General features: G+C 44.3%; 1 non-coding gene across 1 annotated transcript; it reads right to left on the reverse strand.

The window, feature by feature from the left end:
- Positions 1 to 11501: 11501 nt before the first annotated feature.
- On the reverse strand, positions 11502 to 11608 carry LOC130727087 (small nucleolar RNA R71). The gene has a single exon (XR_009015126.1). It is a non-coding gene; the product is annotated as a small nucleolar RNA R71 (small nucleolar RNA).
- Between the last annotated feature and the right edge of the window lie 255 nt (positions 11609 to 11863).

An 11863-nucleotide genomic window follows, 5' to 3' on the forward strand; every position in this document is an offset into this window, starting at 1 on the left:
TCGCTGAACACTTGTCAGCAAAATGTCCAGTCTTCCCACACCTGAAACATGTCACACCCTTGTTGTCGGTTTGATTCCCTGCACCTCCAGTAGCAATGGTCATCGGTTTGTACTGTCCCGGGGTAAAACCTTCCCCTATAGGACGCTGATAAGGCTTCTTCATCTGAAACTTTCCTTTTCCTTGATAGCTCCGGGAACTTGACCTCATTGGTCCCCTAGTTCCAGCCCGATCCATCCTCCTATTCTTCATCAGTTCCACCTCGGTGGCCTTCTCAACCAAAGCTTGAAACCTCATAATCCCCAACGGTCTCACTGAGTCCCCAATGTCAGCTCTCAGTCCCCTCACAAAGCGCTTGCACATATAGGGTTCATCAACCTGATCACGGAAAAACCGGAAGTGCTTGGCCAAAGATTCCAACTTAGCAGCATATTCCGGAATAGTCATGCTCCCTTGACGAAGAGTCAGAAACTGCGACTCACGCTCGTCACGAGCACTATCAGGAAAATACTTCTCCAGAAAAGCAGCACGAAAAGAATTCCAGTTCACCTCAACATGGTTTGCCTCCATCATCCCTCTGGTGCCCCTCCACCAGTACTCAGCATCGCCCAGTAGTAGATAAGTTTCCAGGCCCACCTTAGCCCCTTCACTAGTCTGTAGTACTTCGAAAATCTTCTCTATCTCTTGGATCCAGAGATCCGCCTCGTCCGGGTCAGTCCCGCCCGTGAACTTGGGTGGATTTTGTCTTATGAAATTATTCAATCCCCTGTTCTAGTCCAGAGATGCTTCCCTCTGACGCAGGTGTAGCTCGCGTGCGTCCTCAGCAGCACGCCTCTGTGCATTGTCATTCGTTTGTACAGTCATCGCTTGGACCAAAGTGGCCACCATCTCAGCAAGTTGGTTCGCGTTCACCATGTTCTGTATTCGTTTAGCAAACAGTCAGTACCAATCATAAGATAGTATTATGCATAGCTATACAATATGATTAGGTAGCAACTTCAATCAATTAAAGCGAAGATCGCTTGGCAGACAATCAATTTTTACTCTTTGCAGAGTCACACAACCTAGCACAGAAGACCTATTCCCCAAAGACTCCCGAAAGACTCGACAAGCTCTGATACCACAATGTAACACCCCGATTTCCAGGTGTCACTTTAATAACCAAAAATAAACTTTACGCGGAAAACAGGTAATTTTTTTTTTGATTGTTTCCTTTTAATAAAAGCAATAAAGAAATAAAAACAAAGCCCAACAACTAAACTAACCGATAAACAACATATACAAAGGTACAGCCTCTGCTGCACTATCCCGTCACGCGCACACGCAGTGACTCCAAGGTAACATGCTCGTAGGCGAATATATACAAACCAAAACTGTACGCAAAAGCATCAAATATACCACTATCCAAGAGAAAGTCGGCCTCAAAATGGCCTCAACCCAAGACCCCTATAGTCCGACAGACTCTCTGTGATCCTCAGCAAGAGAACCACACAAAAGCCATATATCGGGAACCTACCCGGTCCCAAAAGTAAGACGAATCAGAGCTATGACAGTGACAACCAACTCAAAAGACTCTAACCACCCATATCCCACACTACTATCATCGACTCTCCCTCGATCAGCCATGAAGTCCGGGTCCTCGTCGAAAGCTTCAGTAATAGACATTTCGCTCCGGGTCTTTCCCGCACAACGAATCATCACGAACCGGCTGACAGACGCCTGGCAGCAGGCCGACCGCCCAAACACAAACATACAAACAAAGCCAAGGTGCTAGGGTCAACTTACAGAATACAATAGATATACAATCAACATGCGATAGAGGGGGGTATGTTTATATGTTGTATATATACATATAAGTTCTGCATTGTATCAAATCTCTAATACAATTCAATCATCAATACCTCAACAAATATAGTTAGAGTGCATGATATGTCAATGCAACGTCAATTAAGAGGGTTCCGGAGGAAATAGGCTGGGCACGATCGAGTCGGTCCTAACACTGGCATTGTGTCGACCATAACCCTCGGGTGTCACTTACAACCTTGAAATAGTCGGATCAGTCCTAACCCTGCGGGTCGACTTTTCCCTCCGCTATGCCTGACATCAACAGGTCGATCCTAACCACACAGTCGATCATATCCCCCATCGAATGGCCGAGTTACCCGAAGGCATGCTGTACCCGAAGGTATATACTGTACCCGAAGGTATATAGATATACTGTACCCGAAGGTATATACTGTGCCCGAAGGTATATAGATATACTGTACCCGAAGGTATATACTGTACCCGAAGGTATATAGATATACTGTACCCGAAGGTATATACTGTACCCGAAGGTATATAGATATACTGTACCCGAAGGTATATAGATATACTGTACCCGAAGGTATATATACTGTACCCGAAGGTATATAGATATACTGTACCCGAAGGTATATACTGTACCCGAAGGTATATAGATATACTGTACCCGACGGTATATACTGTACCCGAAGGTATATAGATATACTGTACCCGAAGGTATATACTGTACCCGAAGGTATATAGATATACTGTACCCGAAGGTATATAGATATACTGTACCCGAAGGTATATACTGTACCCGAAGGTATATACTGTACCCGAAGGTATATGTCGATTCGGCGACAAAAGACAATTAATTATGAAAGGAGTGCGATCACCCTTGATGACTTCTTGAGTCATCTGACTCATCAAATCTCGATGGTCAAAAACTGCTCCGACCCAAACTCAAAACAACCCAAGAGTTAGTGTCGGTCAATACAACACAACTCCACCAACAAGAATACACGAGGGTCTAGTGTCGGTCAATACAACACAGCCCAAACAAAACCCAGAGTCTGTGCCGGTCAATACAACACGACTCGAACAACACTACCAGGAGTACTAGAGTACTCGGTGACTTTCAATCATCACCATAGCCCACCTTGATGGCTTTCCCAATTCCAAACTCTCCAAACCCACAACATAAGTCGACTTTTCCCCGCCTTTCATAAATATTTTTCCCCTTCAGTTCTCCTATGCTTAAACGTTAATAAAAATGATTTCAATTCAAATTAGTCAAATTATGAGTTTATTTCTCAAAGTCTAAGTTTCCCAAGTCTTTATTTTTCGAAAGCTCTATCATTCTAAGTTTCCAAAAAATCAACCACCCAAAATACATTTCCCGGGGAAAGTCTAGGAATTCCAACGAATCCCAACAAATGGCTAAGTCTCAAACCCCACATTCGGACTTGCCTAGGGTTGTTCATCCAACCCGAAATGTCAAAGATCACCAGATCAATGAACCTCCACTCCGAAGTTGCGTCGAACGCTCAATTCAACACATCATCAATATCATAAGTTATGAAAACAATCATAACAATAAATCATCATCATAAACAACATCAGATAAAGCATAAGTCGAATTTATCGACGCCTATCATGCAATCATAGCTAAATATAGCAAGTTGCCCTAACCTCGAGCTGTTCCAGCTTCGCAAACAAAGTTCTCCTCAAACAATTGCTCTGAGTATTCCAAAGTTCCTTCAACTGAACCTCGGAGGAAAACAAAGCAGAAACCAAACAAAATCGATTAGTTCGATCGCAAAACAATACATAAACGATAGACAAAGCATTAAAGCTTCAGAATACGACAATCGGGTACGAAAGGACAAGTTTTCGAAAACGAAAAACTCCCCCTAAAGGTAATAACCCACGGCCTCAAAGGAAAAAGGGCTTCGACTCTTTTTCTTCGATCAAATCAATTCACAAGGTAGTTTTAGGGTAAAACTAAGGCAAAGAAACTGTCAGAACAATTTTCGGACAATCGGGCCGAAATACGACTATCCAGGGGCATTTTGGTCCAAAATAAAGGCTCAAAACTTCAAAGTTATCAGTTCTGAAAACAAATTTGACAGCAATGATCCTCATGACATCCGTGACAACAAATCCTAAAGGCACGAAGTCAGATTAAGTCTTTTCGGCAATAAAGTTTCGAAATGTGAGACAAAAAGGGTTTTGAAACAGTTTTTCAGATCCTGGACAACTGGATCACAATCAGCGTTTACTGACAGAGGTTTTAGACTCAGGGGAACGTAAGGAACATAACCCAACCAAGAAATCGAAGAAATCGGACCATTTTAGAAAAAGCTCAAAACTGTGAGCACAGAAACGACTTCAGAAACGCAACAGAAACAACAATCAGAGGTAGGTATCGTGTTAGTTACCTCGATACCTAGAAGTAGGGACGAACTGCACGAAGATTGGTCAAGTTTTCGCGAAAATCTCCTCCCCCCTTGCTCTCCACGAAATTCAGCCACAAAAGGAAGAAAATGAAGGAATTTTTGCTTTTTGAGCTATTTATAGGCAGGCGAAATCGCGGGAAAATGAAAATTTCGCGATTCCGATTTTTGCAGCACGATCACCGTGGAATTCTAAGAGAGATTCTGGCGTCAGAATTCCATAACTCAAAACAAATATCTAAGATTTGGGAAAAACGATATCCAAAACGCCAAAAGCGGTGTAAGTTAGTCTGTCCCGAAAAACTACTTTTTGATGTGATGCTCAGACGACAAAACTTCCAACAGAAGAAAGATTGGAAATGTCGAAACAAGTCTGGCCACGCGGATGGAATCTTCGTTAGATGTCCAGAATAGAAAAAGTCTTCATCCTTCGCTCAAAACTAAGGTTTCGAAGCAAAGAAATTAGCGTCGGCGGACATCCGAAAAGTTAAACCTATCGTGCGTACAGTCCAGAGTTCCGAAATGAAACGCTGGTCGATGGAAAAATAAAGAGAAACTTTAAATTTTCCAAGAGTTCGAAATCTCACTTAAAACGTTGCTTTAAGAGCGAAATAGCCTATTCTGGACATGCTCGCCATAAGGCAGGTGTGCAGACGACTCGCACTAGCTCCGAAAGAAACAACGCCACATTCCTCGAGCAATTCCTGAACTTTCTTCTTCATTAATCTTTCTCAAATATCAAACTCCTGTCACGCTTACACTGATTCCACGCGTGAGTCGGAAATTAACTTGTTCCGAAAATCCGGGTCTTACACTCTTGAAAAAGTGTCATCGAATATCGCACTTGCTCTAGGTACTTGATCAGATTAGGATCTTTGACCTGGAAAGTGCCCTTCACTTGGTTCTCCACCAACTGCGAGTCCGTTCTTATCAACAAGCTTCCAATCTTTACTTCACGCGCCAACTTCAACCCGGCGATGAGAGCCTCATACTCTGCCTGGTTGTTTGTGGCCTTGAACTCGAATTTCAGCGATTGTTCCAGTACTAGATATCCTGGTCCTTCCAACGTTACTCCCGCGCCACTGCCACTGCTATTGGAGGATCCATCTACAAAGAGAGTCCACTGAGTGTCTACTCTTTCAAACCGATCTGGGGTCAATTCCACCACAAAATCAGCCAGCGACTGTGCGCCAACCTTGCCTCGTTTATCATATTGCAAACCATATTCGGACAATTCAACCGACCAGGCGACCAATCTGCCTGACAAATCCGGTTTTTGCAACACTTGTCTCAGGGGTAAATCCGTTCGCACCCTTACTGGAAAACTCTGAAAGTAAGGTCTTAACCGCCGGGCGGTGACGAGGACCGCCAATGCTGCTTTCTCGATTTTTTGGTATCTGACCTCTGCGCCCTGGAGTGTGTGGCTAACGAAATAAATAACTCGATGTTCGCCATCCACCTCCTGCAATATCACAGAACTCAGAGCACTATCACTCACAGCAAAATACAAGTGCAGCAGGTGCCCCTGCATTGGTTTTGACAAGATCGGCGGTGATGACAGGAGCTCTTTGAGGCGAACAAAAGCTTCCTCACACTCCGCTGTCCACTCGAATGCAGCATTTTTTCGAAGACACTTGAAAAATGGGAAAGATCTATCGCCAGACTTAGGGAGAAAACGAGATAGAGCTGCTATTCGCCCGGTTAAACGTTGGACTTCTTTCACATTAGAGGGACTTTTCATCTGCTGAATCGCCTTGCATTTGTCCGGGTTTATCTCTATTCCCCTGGATGTGATCATGAATCCCAGAAACTTGCCACCCTGAACACCAAAAGAGCACTTCTCCGGGTTAAGGCGCATATTGTGCTTCCTGATCTCGCTGAATGCTTCTTCCAGATCTTGATGATGATCCAAACCACGTACTGACTTAACGATCATATCATCGACGTAAACTTCCATGTTTCTCCCCACCTGCCCAGCAAAAACCCTATCCATCAATCTTTGGTAGGTCGCCCCAGCGTTCTTTAGTCCAAACGGCATGGTGCGGTAGAAATAATTGACTCTGGCGGTCATGAAAGCCGTTTTGTCCTCGTCTGCCGGGTGCATGCGGATTTGATGATAGCCAGAATAAGCATCCATCAAGCTAAGCAGTTCGTTGCCCGAGGCACCATCAACGAGGCTATCAATGCTGGGAAGGGGATACGAATCTTTTGGACATGCTTTGTTTAAATCTGTGTAATCTACACACATTCGCCACTTCCCGTTCGCCTTCTTCACCATTACGACGTTCGCCAACCACGTCGGATACTTCACTTCCCTGATGAACTCTGCCGCCAGCAACTTGTCAACTTCCTGTTGAACCGCCTTTCCCTTGTCTCCTCCCAAGCGCCGCCTGAGTTGTGAAACTAGCTTGACACTTGGATTCAATGCTAATCGATGGCAAATGAAGTTTGGATCAATTCCAGGCATGTCTTTGCAGCTCCAAGCAAACAAATCTAAGTTCTCCCCAAGCAGCTTTGTCAGGCGCGTCTCCTGCTCTTCCGTCAGTCTGGACCCAATCTTCAAAGTGCGATCGCCAAACTTCAGCGCCTTCGTGTCCTCAATTGGCGTGGGCCTGTTTACCCGCCCCTCGCCACGTGGGTCAAGATTTTCATCCGAAGCTTCAATTTCATAACATCTATGACCGACCAACGCACTCTTCTTGCCGTACAAGTTAAGGCAATTATTGTAACACTCCCTCGCCATCTTCTGGTCAACCTTCAGCTTTCCAACCTTTCCACTGCTTAGCGGATACTTGACCGCAAAATGGGCTGTTGAAATTACAGCACAAAGGCGATTCAATGTATTTCGCCCAATAATGACATTGTAAGATGCCACCACCTGGAGAACCAGATACCTTACCTTCAAAACCCTGGCGCACTCATCTTCCCCGAATATTGTGTCTAGATCAATGTATCCTCGCACCATTACTTGCTCCCCCGCGAAACCTACCAAGGTTCCCGCATATGGAGTCAGATCATTGTCAGTTAGTCCCAACTTGTCGAATGCATCACCATAGATATCAGCCGAACTACCCTGATCCAGGAGTACCCTTCTAACGTTGAAACTGTTCATCCTTAACTGCACTACGATCGGGTCATCCTTATGAGGCTTTATCCCCTCAAAGTCTGCCATCGAGATTGTTATGTCAGGGTGTACGAATCCAAAAGCGACCTCATGAACAGAATTAACCGCACGAACATGGCGTTTCCGCGCCGCATGGGTGTCGCCACCGCCGCCAAATCCCCCAGCGATGGTGTTTATGGTCCCGACGGGCGGTCCTGAGTGTTGAGCGAACGTGTCATCAGCTCCTCTTGTGGCGATAGCCGCTGATTCTTGCTTTTTCTTGTCCTTAGTGTCCACTCACTCCTCTTCTCGCTTATGCGTTTTGTTGTGATCACCGTTGTTGCGCCACTGGCCTTGGCGATTTTCTTGATATCCCGCCCGAATCAACTTATCAATTTCCCGCTGCAAAGTCCAGCAGTCGTCTGTGCCGTGCCCGGCGGACCGATGAAATTCACACCACTTCTTGGGATTGGCGTCCCGTGATTGATACTTAGGGGCCTCTGGCTCATCCACTAGATTTGCGCCCCTCGCCCCGCGGAGCATATCCGTTAATTCAGTATTCATTACCATGTCAGCTTCCTCCCGCTGGCGATGGGACTTGGATTGCCATGGCCGGCGTTGTTCATAATCATCACATCGTGGATACAACTGCTCCTTGGTCGGCCTCAATGCCGCCTTCCCTTTATCTTGCCTTTGCTGCTTGCCATCCCCCTTATCTTCGCCATTCTTATCTTTTTTCGCGCGCTTGGGCGATGTGTCGCCCTTTTCCAACTTCGCGCGCTTTCTTTTGAAAGCGTCGTCCTCCTCATCAAGAATATAAGTGCTGGCGCGAGCACGCATCTCCTCCATCGAACGCGCCGGCTTACGTGTCAATTTGCTGTTCAACCCTCCCGGTAGCAAACCGTTTTTAAATGCTAGAGCACAAGCTCGAGGCTCCTCGTCCTCAACCTTGACCGACGCTGCGCTGTACCTTGCCATGTACTCTTTCAGTGATTCTCCTTCTTGCTGGCGAATATTATATAGGTCGTTGATCGTCACCGGCTGATTCTTATTCGCCGAGAATTGCACTAGAAACTTGGATGAGAAGTCTCTGAAATTTGAAATCGATCCGCGCGGCAAAGTTGTGAACCACGCCATCGCCGTCGATTTGAACGTCGATGGAAACATCCTGCACTTCACCGCATCTGACGCCGCAATTATCACCATCTTCGTATTGAAATACAGAAGATGATCCTTCGGATCGGAATCTCCGCTGTAAGAATCCAGAACTAACGTTTTCATATTATCCGGAATCGCCACACTCTCAACATCCTCCGAGAACGGACGGAACTCAGCCACGGAATCTGCTTCTCTGCTTCCATCGTCCCGCTGCTCGCGACGGTAGAAATCCAACTGAGCCTGTAGATGCTCATTCCTCTGTTGGATGTTGCCAATGCTGCGCATCAGATGGCGCCATTGCTCCTGTGTCACCGCCGGTTGTTGCTCCGGAGCAGGTGAATTCTCTGGTGAGCGCTCCAGAGATCCAACCTGTGAAGGCGATGGAGGAGGTGGTGGTGACGGAGGAGGAGAAGGCGGCTGTACTCCCGCCGTTCGTACCGGAGAATCCAGGATCACACGATGAGGCCGCCGAGGCGGCGAAATTCGCTGTCGCACCGGTGAATGATGCTGCCTCCTGCGTCGAGTCTCCATCCAAACCAAGAACGATGCAAACTCGATCGGAAAACGAACACCGGTTACAGAATCAAAATCAAAAGACCAGAGAATTGCCTAATCACCAACAGAGATAACTTCCTGCACAATCAATCCACGTGAATGGGAGTAGAAAGTTTACGGTCCCCACAGACGGCGCCAAATGTTCTAGCAATGAACATTGAAGAAAGGTATAATACCTAGAGAGTGGAGAATTGTGCTAGAGAGAGAATGAGAATGAGAGAGAGAATGCTGAATTTCATGTATCATATCATCAAATGAGCCAAGGTCCCTTACAATTGGTCACTCCCTCCTATTTATAGAGTTCGGGCACTATCTCTTGGGCCAATTGGGCCTCCGAAGCCAAGGCCCATCTTAAGGTTAGGGCCCCGCCTCGGGGCGGGCTATATGCTAGGCGTTGCCCCCCTAGGGGCTCGCCCAGTCCAATTTCCATGCATTTTGATATATTATTTAGGATATTTTGTCATTTTAGGTCACTCCATGATTATTCCATGCATTTTACTATTTTTATGTGGTTTTTAGTATTTTTATATATTTTTATGATTTTTATTTAGATTTATTAGGATTTAAGTTATTTTATTTTTAATTGATATGTTTTATTTTGAATTATTATCTTTTTAATGGAGCTGATCCGGCGCTGCTGTTCCATGGAATCTGCCATGCACCTGCGGAGATCCAACGGTTGGTATTTTCTTCTCTGCCACGTGCTACAATCGTGATGAAGATCTACCATAAGAATGGTGGTGCGCCGTGCTCTGGAATACATGCTTTAGGTCTGAACAAATTCGAAGATGACACGTGGCAGCAGCAGGTTTTGGTTTATAAGAAAGGAATCACGTGCTTGGAAACGGAAACAGAAGCAAGATCATATGACGTGATATTGTTTGCAATATTGGAAGTAATATATATTGGAGAACAGATTGGAACGTGAAAAAAGTATTGGAGAGGAGCTTGAGCCTTCTTTTCTTGAGTTAACCCTAGCACCACTTTGAGCTTTTTGAATAACTCTTTTTATTTCAATAATTTATTTGATGATGGAAGCCATGCTTGGCTAAACCTTCGTAGGTACTTGGGGTTTTTGGTTTGATTCTCTTGACCTTATGTTTTGATTTACTATTTGATTCATGAATCCTAGTTTTATTTATGAATTTCTCATCTTTTATCTATGAATCTTTATGCATGAAGATTAACTTTGCTATTTTGTATGCGATTGAGAAATCGGTAGAAAATAGGGGTCCGGTGAGGAATTGATTAGGAACGCCTACGCCTTAGAGATAAGGGTAACTTCTAATTGTGTTGGCTAGTAACTAAGTGTTTTAATTCTCTAATTAAATTCGTCTAGAAACTAAGAGATTAGTGTTAGCAGTTTAATTGGAAGTTCTATGTAGTTAAGAGATTATCACGTAGAAACTTAGGCAAGCATATAAATAAGTTAGGAAATTCATGAGTTAATTAGTCTATTAAGAACATAAGTGAGATTGATGAAATCCTACCTCAGATACTTCCCCTTTTGATTGTTTTCAATACTACATACTTGTTTTTCACTTTACTTTGCAATTAATTATGTTCGTTTCAACAGCAATTATTCATCCCCAAACATTTTCCTTAGTCTTTTTAGTTATTTAATATGTTAAATTAATTTAGACGACCGCAATCCTTGAGTTCGATAATTATTACTACTTAACGAATAGGTATACTTGCCTAGGAGTTATCAAGTTTTTGGCGCCGTTGCCGGGGATTGCGCTTTAGTCTAGAATAATAGAACCTATTTCTTACTTTTAAGACTGTACTTTATTTTTTTTATATTTTTGTTACTTTTATTGTGCTGGTGCTACTAACATTGGTTTACTAGTGTATGCGAGGTACCGTTGATCGTAATTCCCTTCTTTTTGATCATGAGATCGAGAAGACTGCTCAGAAGAATCGAGCTCAATAGAGAAAGCAAAAACAAGCAAAAACAATGGCTGAGACACCGGAACAGATTGAGGCGAGGATTCGAGCTGAATTTGAAGGGCGATATGATGCAGATTATGAAGCCCGGAGAATTCAGCGAGACAGAGAGTTAGAAGAACAAAATGTCAGGAGATCCATCCGGGAGATAACTACCCCTGACATAAGCTTTGAATTTCAGGGAAGTATTGTTCCACCTACTGATGTTCCAGAAAATTTCCAGGTGCCAACTCACTTCATGCACCTAGGGAGCCAGCACCAATTTGGAGGGAGTATACTCGAAGTTCCCTATGCTCATATGGCTACATTCACAGAGCAGTGCACCCCATTAAAGAAACAGAGAATCACTCTAGACACAGTAAGGTTGATGTTGTTTCCCTTTTCCTTAAGGGATTCTGCTGCATCTTGGTTGAGGTCTCAACCTCCACACAGTATTGTATCATGGGATGACCTAGCCAAGAAATTTACGCCAAAGTTTTTTCCAGCAACCCGTACGAGGAAGTTAAAGCAAGAGATCAACTCCTTTCTCCAGATGGATCAAGAGAACTTATATGAGGCATGGGAACGGTTCAATGAGCTTCTAAGGAAATGCCCAAGCCATAATATTTCTCTCACTGATCAGGTAGTAATTTTTTATACCTCATTGAATGATTATACCAAAGACAAATTAGATAATGCAGCTCCAGGTGGAGCTTTTAATGTTTTGCCCACTAGTGAAGCCTTAGAGATAATTAATAATCTAGCAGCCAGAGCTATGCATTCCAACAACGACAGGCAGAACAAAAAAAGTGTTCAAGAAGTAGAGACATATGATGCCGTTCTAGCCTCAAATAAGAAGTTGTCTCAGAAAATGGATGCCAT

This window comes from Lotus japonicus, chromosome 6 (assembly GCF_012489685.1).
Source record: "Lotus japonicus ecotype B-129 chromosome 6, LjGifu_v1.2".
Taxonomy (NCBI): Eukaryota; Viridiplantae; Streptophyta; class Magnoliopsida; order Fabales; family Fabaceae; genus Lotus; species Lotus japonicus.